This window comes from Calidris pugnax, unplaced genomic scaffold (genome assembly GCF_001431845.1).
Source record: "Calidris pugnax isolate Ruff unplaced genomic scaffold, ASM143184v1 scaffold50, whole genome shotgun sequence".
In the NCBI taxonomy this organism is placed as follows: Eukaryota; Metazoa; Chordata; class Aves; order Charadriiformes; family Scolopacidae; genus Calidris; species Calidris pugnax.
The window spans coordinates 3,370,502-3,382,206 of record NW_015090780.1 but is presented as its reverse complement, the minus strand read 5'-3'; the positions used below and the strand labels follow the sequence as shown (position 1 = coordinate 3,382,206).

The following is an 11,705-nucleotide window of genomic DNA, read 5'->3' as shown; positions in this document are numbered from 1 at the left end:
TCTACCCCTAACCCAGAACTGGTGAGAACCCAGAGAACTGGGTTGGGAACAGGGGGGAGTGGAGATGAAGGGTTTGGGAGCAATCACAGTCAATGAGGTCTTGGGGCTGCATCAGGCGAGTGGAAATAGAGCAGATTTTGCAGCAGCATCACCCAGATTGATGCTGAGTCCTCTGACAGAGGTACTTTGTGCTACAGCACCTCTTCCTCTATCCACAAGTTTTGTGGCAAACTAATGAAGAGATGGGAACTTTTGGTGAGGCAGGCTCTGGCTGGCTCTCTTTCTCTCTCACTCTCTCGTTCCCTTTCTTCTTTCCCAGGTTATTATCAAATGTAGTATTAAACCTTCATTCACCTTGCAGCCCCTGAGCCCTCCAGGTTGGTTTTCTCCCAGGAAAGGGAGAAATCAGTGTCCTAAGGTGCTTAAGAAGAAAATCCTGTTAGAGGATTCCCTATATCTGTTAAACTTACAGTGTATTTATGTATGTTGTTCACTATAAGTTTCATGGGACTCTCACAGCTGGTTGCAAAATCTCTTGCTAAGAAGGGAAAAGTCTTTCTGGGCAGAGGAGAGCAGTGTAGGGGCCCATGAGTGGCAGTCGTTGCCAGAGCTGTGTCCTCTGGGCAAAACCATCATATTAGTGGAGTGGTAAATCCTAAACAATCCCCAAAATGCCTGCCTGGTGCTTCTCCAAGGGCTCTCCCAGGCAGGACTGTTCAGACCCATCTCTTGCTAATGAGAGCCATGGGACGGTGTGATGAGCTGGATCTCACCCTTGGTGATTAGAAGTGACCTACCTCTTGCTGCTAGGTGAAATAGCTCTGTGTAATGGGCTATAAAAAATCCTAACTGGTAATTTTCCAGTTGGGATGGGTCACCACTACAGCCACCTCCATCGGCTCTTCTCATTTCTGCCATGGTTTTGTGTGTGTTTCGTTTGACCTGGGTGTAATGAGCAAAGAAGAATAAAGTAGCTGCAGACACACAATCAACCATCATCTGCTGAAGCTGATGAATATGCCAAGACTGCTAAGTGGGTCTTCATTAGCTATTCCCAGGCTAAGAGCAGTCCTTATTTATTCTTCTTTCCTAGGTGGATCTATTTTTGAATGTCTTTTGTACTGATCTTGTCTGGAGGGTGGGAGGTTGGATGGAGGGTACCACCACCGCCAGGTAACCAGAGTATTTCCATGAAAAAAAACCAGACCGTGACATGAAGTTGGCAGCAAACTGAAGAGAAGAAACAATGCGATGCCATTTAGAGCAGGAAGGAATAATTTTCCCTGGTGACATCTCTAGTGGGAGGCAGAACTTTATCTTCTCTTCGCAGCTCAAATGAAACATCGCAGCAGCATTAACTCCACTTCCCCTTTCCAGCATGTCTTTTCATTAAGTTTTTTTTTTATTGCCGTAGCAGGGAATGCATTTTCCAGGGAGGGTTTGCAGGGCTGTCGCTGGAGATGCAAGCCCAGGATGTCCTGCCCAGGATGTCCCACCCAGGCTGTGACACATGCAATGCTATTGCAGCCAGAAGGATGAGCCTGGTGGTCTGCACTGCATGTAGATGAGCTGCGGTGAAGAAGGAAAAACTGATATATATCTGTCTGGAGAGGGGATTTTGGAGCAGCAGGTTGTGGCCAACCTTGTTCCAGGGGCCCACCACATCCTGGGACATCCTTGAGGGTGCAGATGGGCCAGTGCCTAACCTCTGGTGGTGGCAGTGTCTTCATGAGAGAAAGGTGCCTTTTTCACGACCCTCTTTTCTACACTGGGCATCACTTAAACTTTCTCATTTAAGCTTTTTTTACAAGCCACAGGTCCCATCGTGCTGGGCAGGGGCTGGTTGGCTGCGGGTGCCTCTCTCCCTCCCGGCAGCATCCTCCGGCGGCGCAGGCTGCCCTCTCCCGACACACCGGGTGTCTGAGGGATGCAGCAGCCGAGCATCAGCATCCTCAGCCAGCACCATCCTGGGTCCATCCACACTCTGAACAGCCCAGTACTGCCCCATCCCAGTGAGCACATCCCCCGAGATGGCCTGGCCCCACCACCAGCTCCTGCCGATACTGGTCCCACCACATCCCCCCCTGCAGTGTGTGGGGGCTGCTTGAGAAACCACCCAGAGCACTGCATTCCCTCTGGCAGAAGATTTCCACCTCGCCTGACTGATTCCTGCCCTCCCAAACCTGCCCAGAACATCATTTTTTAAAAATTATTATTTTTTTAATAATCTGTCAGTGTGGGAGTGAGCACTGGACTTACAGGAGTTCTCTTTCCCCAGCTGAGGTTATTCATGCTGCAGATCCCATGGGTGCCACCCTGGGAAAGCGTGTTTAGCAGCATGTGGCTCCAGGAAAGCCTTTTTATATGAGCAGCAACACGAGCCGAGCTCTTGCACATCTGGGGTTTGTAAGCAGCTGATCTAAAAGAGATTACTTTTGGTTTTTTTTTTCCCCCCTTACGCTTTTGACCTTATTTGCTGTAAATGAAACATCATCTAACCTTCCAGAAAATGCCATGATCCTTCGATCTGACATGAGAACATAAATCTTCCATAAGAGCACATCCCTTCTGGGTCTCGGGTCTCTGGAGCTGAGTTCTGGACACAAAGTGGGAATTGCAGCATCCTGAATCCGGAACAGCGGTACCTGAGCCCTGCACTTCTCCATCCCAGAGAGTGACAGCCCTACGGGGTTAATCACTGGCTGAGCTGGTTTTGCATCAATACCTAATGGTAAAATTGGGATTTCTTGGGCCTGAATCACCTCGAGCATCTGAAAGTTTTGTGGGAGAAGTGAAACCTTTCCCATCTGGCTCCATGGGGCCTGCTGGGATAAAAAACAGCTTTACAGCTCCAAACAACCCACCTTGCCCTGTTTCAGCCTCCCCTGGTCACCTCCTAGAAGGGGCCTTAGAGGCTGAATTTTGGAATTGCTGAGATGTGGGGCTGTGTGCCATGCTCAGCCAGTGCAGCCCGTGTTTCTCACAGTGTATTTCCTGAGTGTGATGCCTGTGGGTCCCCAATCTTGGCTGCACCATCAGCCCGGCCGGTTGTGCCTCCCCCTTGCTATTTTGGGGAACCGCAGAGGCCTTTCCAGGAAGGCAGTGGGGCGGCTGGGGGATTGGGGGGGAAGCTGCAAAGCCTTGTCCCCACCGAGGCCGGAGCAGCAGCGAGGGTTATTTAAAGGTAGGAGGTTATTTGTGGGGAGACGTGGCTCTCGCACTGCTCGAGGGCTTCCTGCCTCCCACCCACCACAAGTGGTGCAGAGGACATTCTGCTCAAGAAGTGCACAATTTTAGGTGCAGACCTCTCTCCTTGGTGGCTTATTCCTGGAGCAGGCCCCCCCAAAACCCCTCTGAACCCAGGGAACGACCTAAAGCCCTTTGTATTTTGCCGCGTTTCCATCTGGATCCGGTCGGTGACATTCCTGACCTCCAACGTGCTGGGGAAGATGGGTTTAACCGACCCCCCTCCAAAAGCCCCAGAAAGATAAAATTTCATTCTTTCTGCCTGGACCACCTTTCCTTGTTTTGCCACTAGATGGGAGAGTGAGACTGGGATAACTCAGCCGCTCCCCTGCGCATCCCGCAGGAATTCCAAGGAGAAACGCCTGCGGGTCACCCTGCAAATCCCCCCACCTCGGGGAGGCCAGGGGTCACCCCCAAAATACACAGTTATTACCAGCTTCCCCCCCTCTGCCCTCATGCAAGGGGGAGTCTCTTAACCAAAACTAGATATATTCTTGGGATGAAATACTTAATTATTTTATTTTTTTTTTAATATCCCCGTGTCCTGGAGCAGAGGGATGTGGGGGGAGCGCCTGTAATTCACTCCTCACACCCCAAATCCTGCTTCCCAGGAAGGCAGGAGACCCCACTAATTGCTTTGGGAGGTTAAGGATAAAGCAGCATTTTCTCCTCCTTTCCTTCCACGCCTTTCTCCCCTGGGATTCCTGCCCAACGATGCTCCCAGTGATACCGTGCTCCTGCCCAGATTAAGAACAGGCTGGTGCCATGGTTCCTGGTGCAGGAGGAGGACTTGTGCCCTGCTCTGACACCACTGGCCTCAGGAGCTGCTGAAGACGAGGGAGGGGAAGGTGCTCCCAGGTCAGTAATGACTTATTAAGTTCACTTTCACTGAAACACTTCCCATCTCCCGAGATTCTTCCCAAGGTCTTGCTGGGACTGGGTCTATTTGGGAATTTTATCATTGCAGGAACACTTTCTTAACCAAATCAAAGATTGCCCAGTTTGCCTACTTTTATTATTACAAGGTTTGGGGTTTTTAAAAATGAACAACTCTTCTTCCTTCCTGAGATTTCACAGGTTCTGGAACAAATCTCTTGGTACCCAAATTCTCTGAGTGACCGTGGCAGAATATGTAATCCTGTAGCTTGGAAATTATCTTTTGGGGGGGATGCTGCCTGCTCAGCCTTCCTAATTTGCAAGCTTTTTAGGGACTGGCTCAACTGGGTTTTTTTTAATGCCTGGCACAGTCGGGCAGTGAAATGAAGTAACCCCAGTAACTTCCCTAATTGCAGCGCCCTCGTTGCCTCTGTTGGGGTCTCCTAGCTTTGCCTCCACACACATCTGCCATTATCCTGTCAAAGAAAAATATCAGCTGCTTCGGAAGAGGAAGTTCATGGGGTTTTAACTGCATGGAATTACTCCTGATTTACATAAGGAGTGGCCACCCCACCCCGTGCGTGCCACGAGGCCACTGAGTCACCAGCACCTCCTGCACCTCGCTGGGGTGGACCCAACATCCCCTCCGAAGAGGAGAAGAGATGTCTTCAGCTGGTAATTACAGCTGGAAAAACATTGCCCGGAAGCAATAAAACGTAGAGGAAATTCTGGATCTGGCAGGTCCAGGGCACGTTTGCTTCTGCAGGTGCAGGTTTGGCTGGTTGGGGGAACCCGGGGTGAGACCCACACGGGCAGCTCCCACCCGGGCCATGGTCCAGCCTCCCAGATGCAGGGTGTCTCCCATAGACCTTGATCCTGCGAGAGGAACGATAAGGATGGATTTTCAAAATCAGCTGTAACGCGTGGGATCCAGGCCTTATCTGAGACAGCAACACAATTACCCACGTGATTTTGCTCTCCGTGCTTACGGGGGCAATATTTTTTCCAAAGTTCAAAGTCTTTCCCTGCAGGAAGCATGTGATGCACTCCGCAGTCACCATGTAGCTTTGGTGCGATGAGCAATTAAAGAAATCAATTTCTGGAGCAATATTTTCTATGTTTGTAATCTCTGAACTAATTACAGGACTGGAAAATCAATCGCTATCTGGAAATCTTTCCAGCAGGGCTCACTAAGCAAGCTACATATCATGCTGGAATATATTCTTCATGTATACACATGATGTTTGCGACCATCCCCAGATCATCTGGGCAGGTGATATCGCTGTCAGTGTGTTCTCCCTTACACTGCAATGGCAGTATAGACCAAAATTCAGGGGGGGGGACTGGGGAGAGCAAACAGTGCAGCACACAAGATCTGGAGAGCTGTTCTGTGCCAGCACTTTAAGCCAACAACAGAGTTGAAAGACACGGTTAGTTCAACAATAATCTCCAAAAAGATTACGAAATAAACTCATTAAAAGTTCATGCCTCGGTTATAATGCTGTTTTTTCACCAGTTTCCATCTGGATCCGGTCGGTGACATTCCTGACCTCCAACGTGCTGGGGAAGATGGGTTTAACCGACCCCCCTCCAAAAGCCCCAGAAAGATAAAATTTCATTCTTTCTGCCTGGACCACCTTTCCTTGTTTTGCCACTAGATGGGAGAGTGAGACTGGGATAACTCAGCCGCTCCCCTGCGCATCCCGCAGGAATTCCAAGGAGAAACGCCCGCAGGTCACCCTGCAAATCCCCCCACCTCGGGGAGGCCAGGGGTCACCCCCAAAATACACAGTTATTACCAGCTTCCCCCCCTCTGCCCTCATGCAAGGGGGAGTCTCTTAACCAAAACTAGATATATTCTTGGGATGAAATACTTAATTATTTTATTTTTTTTTTAATATCCCCGTGTCCTGGAGCAGAGGGATGTGGGGGGAGCGCCTGTAATTCACTCCTCACACCCCAAATCCTGCTTCCCAGGAAGGCAGGAGACCCCACTAATTGCTTTGGGAGGTTAAGGATAAAGCAGCATTTTCTCCTCCTTTCCTTCCACGCCTTTCTCCCCTGGGATTCCTGCCCAACGATGCTCCCAGTGATACCGTGCTCCTGCCCAGATTGAGAACAGGCTGGTGCCATGGTTCCTGGTGCAGGAGGAGGACTTGTGCCCTGCTCTGACACCACTGGCCTCAGGAGCTGCTGAAGACGAGGGAGGGGAAGGTGCTCCCAGGTCAGTAATGACTTATTAAGTTCACTTTCACTGAAACACTTCCCATCTCCCGAGATTCTTCCCAAGGTCTTGCTGGGACTGGGTCTATTTGGGAATTTTATCATTGCAGGAACACTTTCTTAACCAAATCAAAGATTGCCCAGTTTGCCTACTTTTATTATTACAAGGTTTGGGGTTTTTAAAAATGAACAACTCTTCTTCCTTCCTGAGATTTCACAGGTTCTGGAACAAATCTCTTGGTACCCAAATTCTCTGAGTGACCGTGGCAGAATATGTAATCCTGTAGCTTGGAAATTATCTTTTGGGGGGGATGCTGCCTGCTCAGCCTTCCTAATTTGCAAGCTTTTTAGGGACTGGCTCAACTGGTTTTTTTTTAATGCCTGGCACAGTCGGGCAGTGAAATGAAGTAACCCCAGTAACATCCCTAATTGCAGTGCCCTCGTTGCCTCTGTTGGGGTCTCCTAGCTTTGCCTCCACACACATCTGCCATTATCCTGTCAAAGAAAAATATCAGCTGCTTCGGAAGAGGAAGTTCATGGGGTTTTAACTGCATGGAATTACTCCTGATTTACATAAGGAGTGGCCACCCCACCCCGTGCGTGCCACGAGGCCACTGAGTCACCAGCACCTCCTGCACCTCGCTGGGGTGGACCCAACATCCCCTCCGAAGAGGAGAAGAGATGTCTTCAGCTGGTAATTACAGCTGGAAAAACATTGCCCGGAAGCAATAAAACGTAGAGGAAATTCCGGATCTGGCAGGTCCAGGGCACGTTTGCTTCTGCAGGTGCAGGTTTGGCTGGTTGGGGGAACCCGGGGTGAGACCCACACGGGCAGCTCCCACCCGGGCCATGGTCCAGCCTCCCAGATGCAGGGTGTCTCCCATAGACCTTGATCCTGCGAGAGGAACGATAAGGATGGATTTTCAAAATCAGCTGTAACGCGTGGGATCCAGGCCTTATCTGAGACAGCAACACAATTACCCACGTGATTTTGCTCTCCGTGCTTACGGGGGCAATATTTTTTCCAAAGTTCAAAGTCTTTCCCTGCAGGAAGCATGTGATGCACTCCGCAGTCACCATGTAGCTTTGGTGCGATGAGCAATTAAAGAAATCAATTTCTGGAGCAATATTTTCTATGTTTGTAATCTCTGAACTAATTACAGGACTGGAAAATCAATCGCTATCTGGAAATCTTTCCAGCAGGGCTCACTAAGCAAGCTACATATCATGCTGGAATATATTCTTCACCTATACACATGATGTTTGCGACCATCCCCAGATCATCTGGGCAGGTGATATCGCTGTCAGTGTGTTCTCCCTTACACTGCAATGGCAGTATAGACCAAAATTCAGGGGGGGGGACTGGGGAGAGCAAACAGTGCAGCACACAAGATCTGGAGAGCTGTTCTGTGCCAGCACTTTAAGCCAACAACAGAGTTGAAAGACACGGTTAGTTCAACAATAATCTCCAAAAAGATTACGAAATAAACTCATTAAAAGTTCATGCCTCGGTTATAATGCTGTTTTTTCACCAGGCTTTATTAAAAGATATAAGTAAATCCTTTGGTGACTGAAAATAACCTCTTTCTCCGGTCTCCTGGCAGGAGAGAAGTGGTATTAATGGGTAGTTAAATGGCTATTACACTTCAAAAACATGCGTAAAGAGGAAGGGTGTTGCTCTGATGGATAGGTTCTCCTCTGGCTGCACAAACACACCGTGTTGACTGTGGCTGGAACCGGAGCCCAAACCTTTGTGCCAAGGCTTCCTGGGCACTGCAGGTGTTGCCAGGATATTCCCATGGGACACGGTGCCAAACGCCCAGCGAGGGGATAAGGAGCAAAGACCACGGTGCAGGTAATGATCCCCTTTGCATCGCTGTGTGGGATGGCAGAGCGATGGGTTCTGAGCTGATTTGCTCTGTTTTAAGGTGTTTTTTCTTTGATTATTTATTCTTCATAGCTTTTTCCCCTCCCCAGTGAGATGCGCAGAGGAAAAGTGGGACCAGGGCACATCTCTGCCCTCCCTCACTCTCCAGGCCAGGGGGGTCCCACAGCTCTAAGAGGTGGAGATCATCATCCTGGAGCAGAGCTTCAGGTCAAGCAACCCATGAAGGTAAGGACAGGAGAGTCCCTTGTTCTAGCCCCCATCTTGGGAGACAGGCCACGATTTATAGTCCCTCCTAACTATGAACTTAACAGGTTAATTATGCTCAAAGAATTTAAATTTTGGAGCTGGGGATCTGGATTGTGATTATTGTTATTATTACACACTGTTTGCATTTCTGTGGGATGCCCAGGTCCAGCTCAGGAGCTCCTGTGCCTGGTGCAGCCCATGGGCACAGAGAAAGGAGCCCCTCGAGGTGCTGGGGACCCACCTGGAGCCCTCACCCACACCCAGAACATGCACTTCCACGGTGTGCCTTTGCCAATCTGGGCTCCTTTCAGCCAAAAAGCAACAGTTAGAAAAATTTTGTGCTCGTCATCACGATAGCAGTCAAAACTTGCCCTAACTCCTAAGCCTGAAATGACTTCGGGGCTGCCGGGTAGGATGTGCTGGTCAGACTCTGTAGGAACAGCATCACGATAGCAGTCAAAACTTGCCCTAACTCCTAAGCCTGAAATGACTTCGGGGCTGCCGGGTAGGATGTGCTGGTCAGACTCTGGGAACAGACCTACGGCTGCTGTGCTGAGCTTCAAGGTGTTTTCTCTTGGGATGGTGCCATCTTTGGACTTTTCCACCACTCTTTGAGTGTAATGTCGTATCTCACTCAAATAAAAGTTGATTGGAGTGCAAGAAATCGCTTCTTTTTCTGTCTTAGGAAAGAAAAGCCGCAGTGTCTGTGCATCGCCTGACGGAAAAGACCTGAGACAAAGGAGCTCAGACCCTTCAGAAGTATTTCAAAGCGAAGCTACAGCTCTCCCTTACCCCTTTAAAAATTAACACGACACACTTTGTGCATGTTCAGCAGGGAAGTTCCCAATATCTTCTCCCCTTATCCAGGAGGAACAGCCTGGCAGTGCTGGTCCTGGCTGGTTTATAGAGGGCCAGAGCAGGACAAGCAGCCAGGGATGCTCCCCTGGCCATGGGGACAGCCCCAGCGAGAGGTTTGCACAGAGATTATTGGGTTTAGCAGCCACCAGAGCCTGTGTCACTCAATAATTTGTCTAATCCTTCCTCGAGCACAGTTACTTTTGGCTCTGCAGTGCCCTCCAGACACGGTTGCCACTGTTTAATCAGGAGTTTGCTTTAAACCTCCTGCCTCACCCTGGCATTTCCAGCATCCCTGGCTCTCCCGGCGAGAAATGCAGCTCTCGGGGCTGAGCAGGAGGGATTCTGATGCTCCGGTTTGGGGAAGCAACGGGGTCTTACAGAGGTAAAATAGCCCAAAGTCTGGGAAAAATCCCAGAGGGAGAATTTCAGAAGAGCATTTCCCACTGCAAACCAGCGCTAGCCACCGCTCCAGAGCAAACCCACCCTTATTTGTTATTTATTGTTTGCTGCAATTGAATTTCTGGCTCAAATTGGAGTTATAATAAAACTCAAAAAAAATCTTCTTTTATTAAAAAAAAAATAATCAATTTCTGTTCTTGCTTCCTGCAGTTTGCTGCTTGTTCTGCAACAGGAGATGTGAATCATGGAAGTATTTATAACAGCGATATTAGGAAATGATCATTCAGGCACCAGAAATCTGCAATAGGCATTATGCCTTTAAATAAATCCTTTATGACTATGTTAACCTAATCTTGTCAATACATGCACACTTAACTATATTAAAAATGCAAATGTTCCCAGAACCAGGTTTTACATTATGAATATCCAACAACTCCCCTTCTTTCCTCGTCAGCTCTGTGGATCTTTGGGGAAAAAAACAAAAATGAGGAGAGTTTCATTTGATGGGTGTTAATAAGGTTTATGTCTGCACAGATTTAGCCCCAAGATTGTCACGATCATCCCCGGCCCCACGTGGTTTGCAGGACTGAGTTTGAAGAAACATCTTTCAACAGCCGCTGGTGAAGGAGTGATTCCAGCTCTGGGAGCGCCTCCAGCCAACCGGCTCCCCTGCTGTGGCACTACATTTGCATTCATTAAAGCCAGGGTTTTAATGATTTACGGTGATTTATAAAAAACGGCAGCCCAGAGCTCCCGACACTCCCAAAGCTTCTGACAGAGGTACAACACATCATAAATCCATCCCAGTGTGAAATATTGAAGGAAAATCATTGCGGGTATATCTGCAAGTGTTAACATGACCCATAAAATCAGAGTTTCAGACAAACCAAAACACTCAGAGCCTCCCAAATCCGAGGAGATAGTAACCCATATAATAACAATAATATAATGATTATAACGTTAGTAATGCTACTACTAATACGATTACCAGTCTCCTTGTCATTATTTATTACCATCACTGCCCTGATAATTCTCAGCTCTAATGACGGATGGGGGCAGGGAGGGCCTGGGCCAGAGATGGCCCCATCCTCTCCGAAACCTTTGTGCCCATCACCAAGCCCCAGCCCAGCAGAAACCTTCTCCTTTCAATTTGAAAAGAAAACTCACCAGTAGCAGAGGCTGAGCCGGACAGGTGAGGGGGCGAGAGATGATGATCCTAAGATGAGACACTAGCAGGGGTGAGGAGGATTTAGGGCAGATGCTGTCAAGGAGAGCTGACGAGCATCTTCTCTCCCGTTGCATCCTTCCCCCCCCTTGGTCTGCAGAGCCAGGAGAGAAACAGAGCGAGGCACAACCTGAGCTCATGCCAAGCCCCCAGCACCTTCACTCGGCTCCCTGCCACCCTGCCCATGCTCCCCCCCCTCTGCCCAAACCCTGCCCATCCTTCCCACCCCCAGCTTTCACTGCATCACACACGCTTCATCCCTTTCTATAGCTTTGGCAAATTAATTTTGGCTTCTCCTCTCCCCTGAGACTGCTACAAAGATGCTCAGGATGAGCCCAGTCCCAGGAAGATGCCGAGTTCTGGAGGAGCCTTCTGCCACCCACCCGGCAAGGTGTGCATCAGCTCACCCAGGCTGAGCCCCACGGGCTTTAAAAACCAGTTTAAAACAAACTTGCCCCTGGGACAGACTCCTCCTCATTTACAAATGAATCAGCAGGGATGGCAGGGCTGATTTGCCACGTCACTGCCAAGCCTCTTTTAAAGACTTGTAGGAGACAGATTTCTTCCAGGTGACCTCTCCTTCTCCCCACACCTTCTCCTTATCACAGTTACTGTCAGCTCATGCAAATCCATAGGACAAGCTCCGTATCTCTACATCCCCCTCACCTGAGAGGTAATATATTTTGAGATGCTGTACAAAAAAAATCACCAAAAACTAAGCAAACCACTTACTCTGCACCTCTG

At 49.1% G+C, this 11,705-nt stretch overlaps 1 long non-coding RNA gene across 1 annotated transcript; it reads left to right on the top strand.

Annotated features, from left to right (window-relative positions):
- The first annotated feature begins 5,706 nt into the window (after positions 1 to 5,706).
- LOC106895293 lies at positions 5,707 to 10,082 on the top strand. The gene is made up of 2 exons (XR_001413406.1): positions 5,707 to 8,458; positions 9,165 to 10,082. It is a non-coding gene; the product is annotated as an uncharacterized LOC106895293 (long non-coding RNA).
- The last annotated feature ends 1,623 nt before the right edge of the window (positions 10,083 to 11,705 follow it).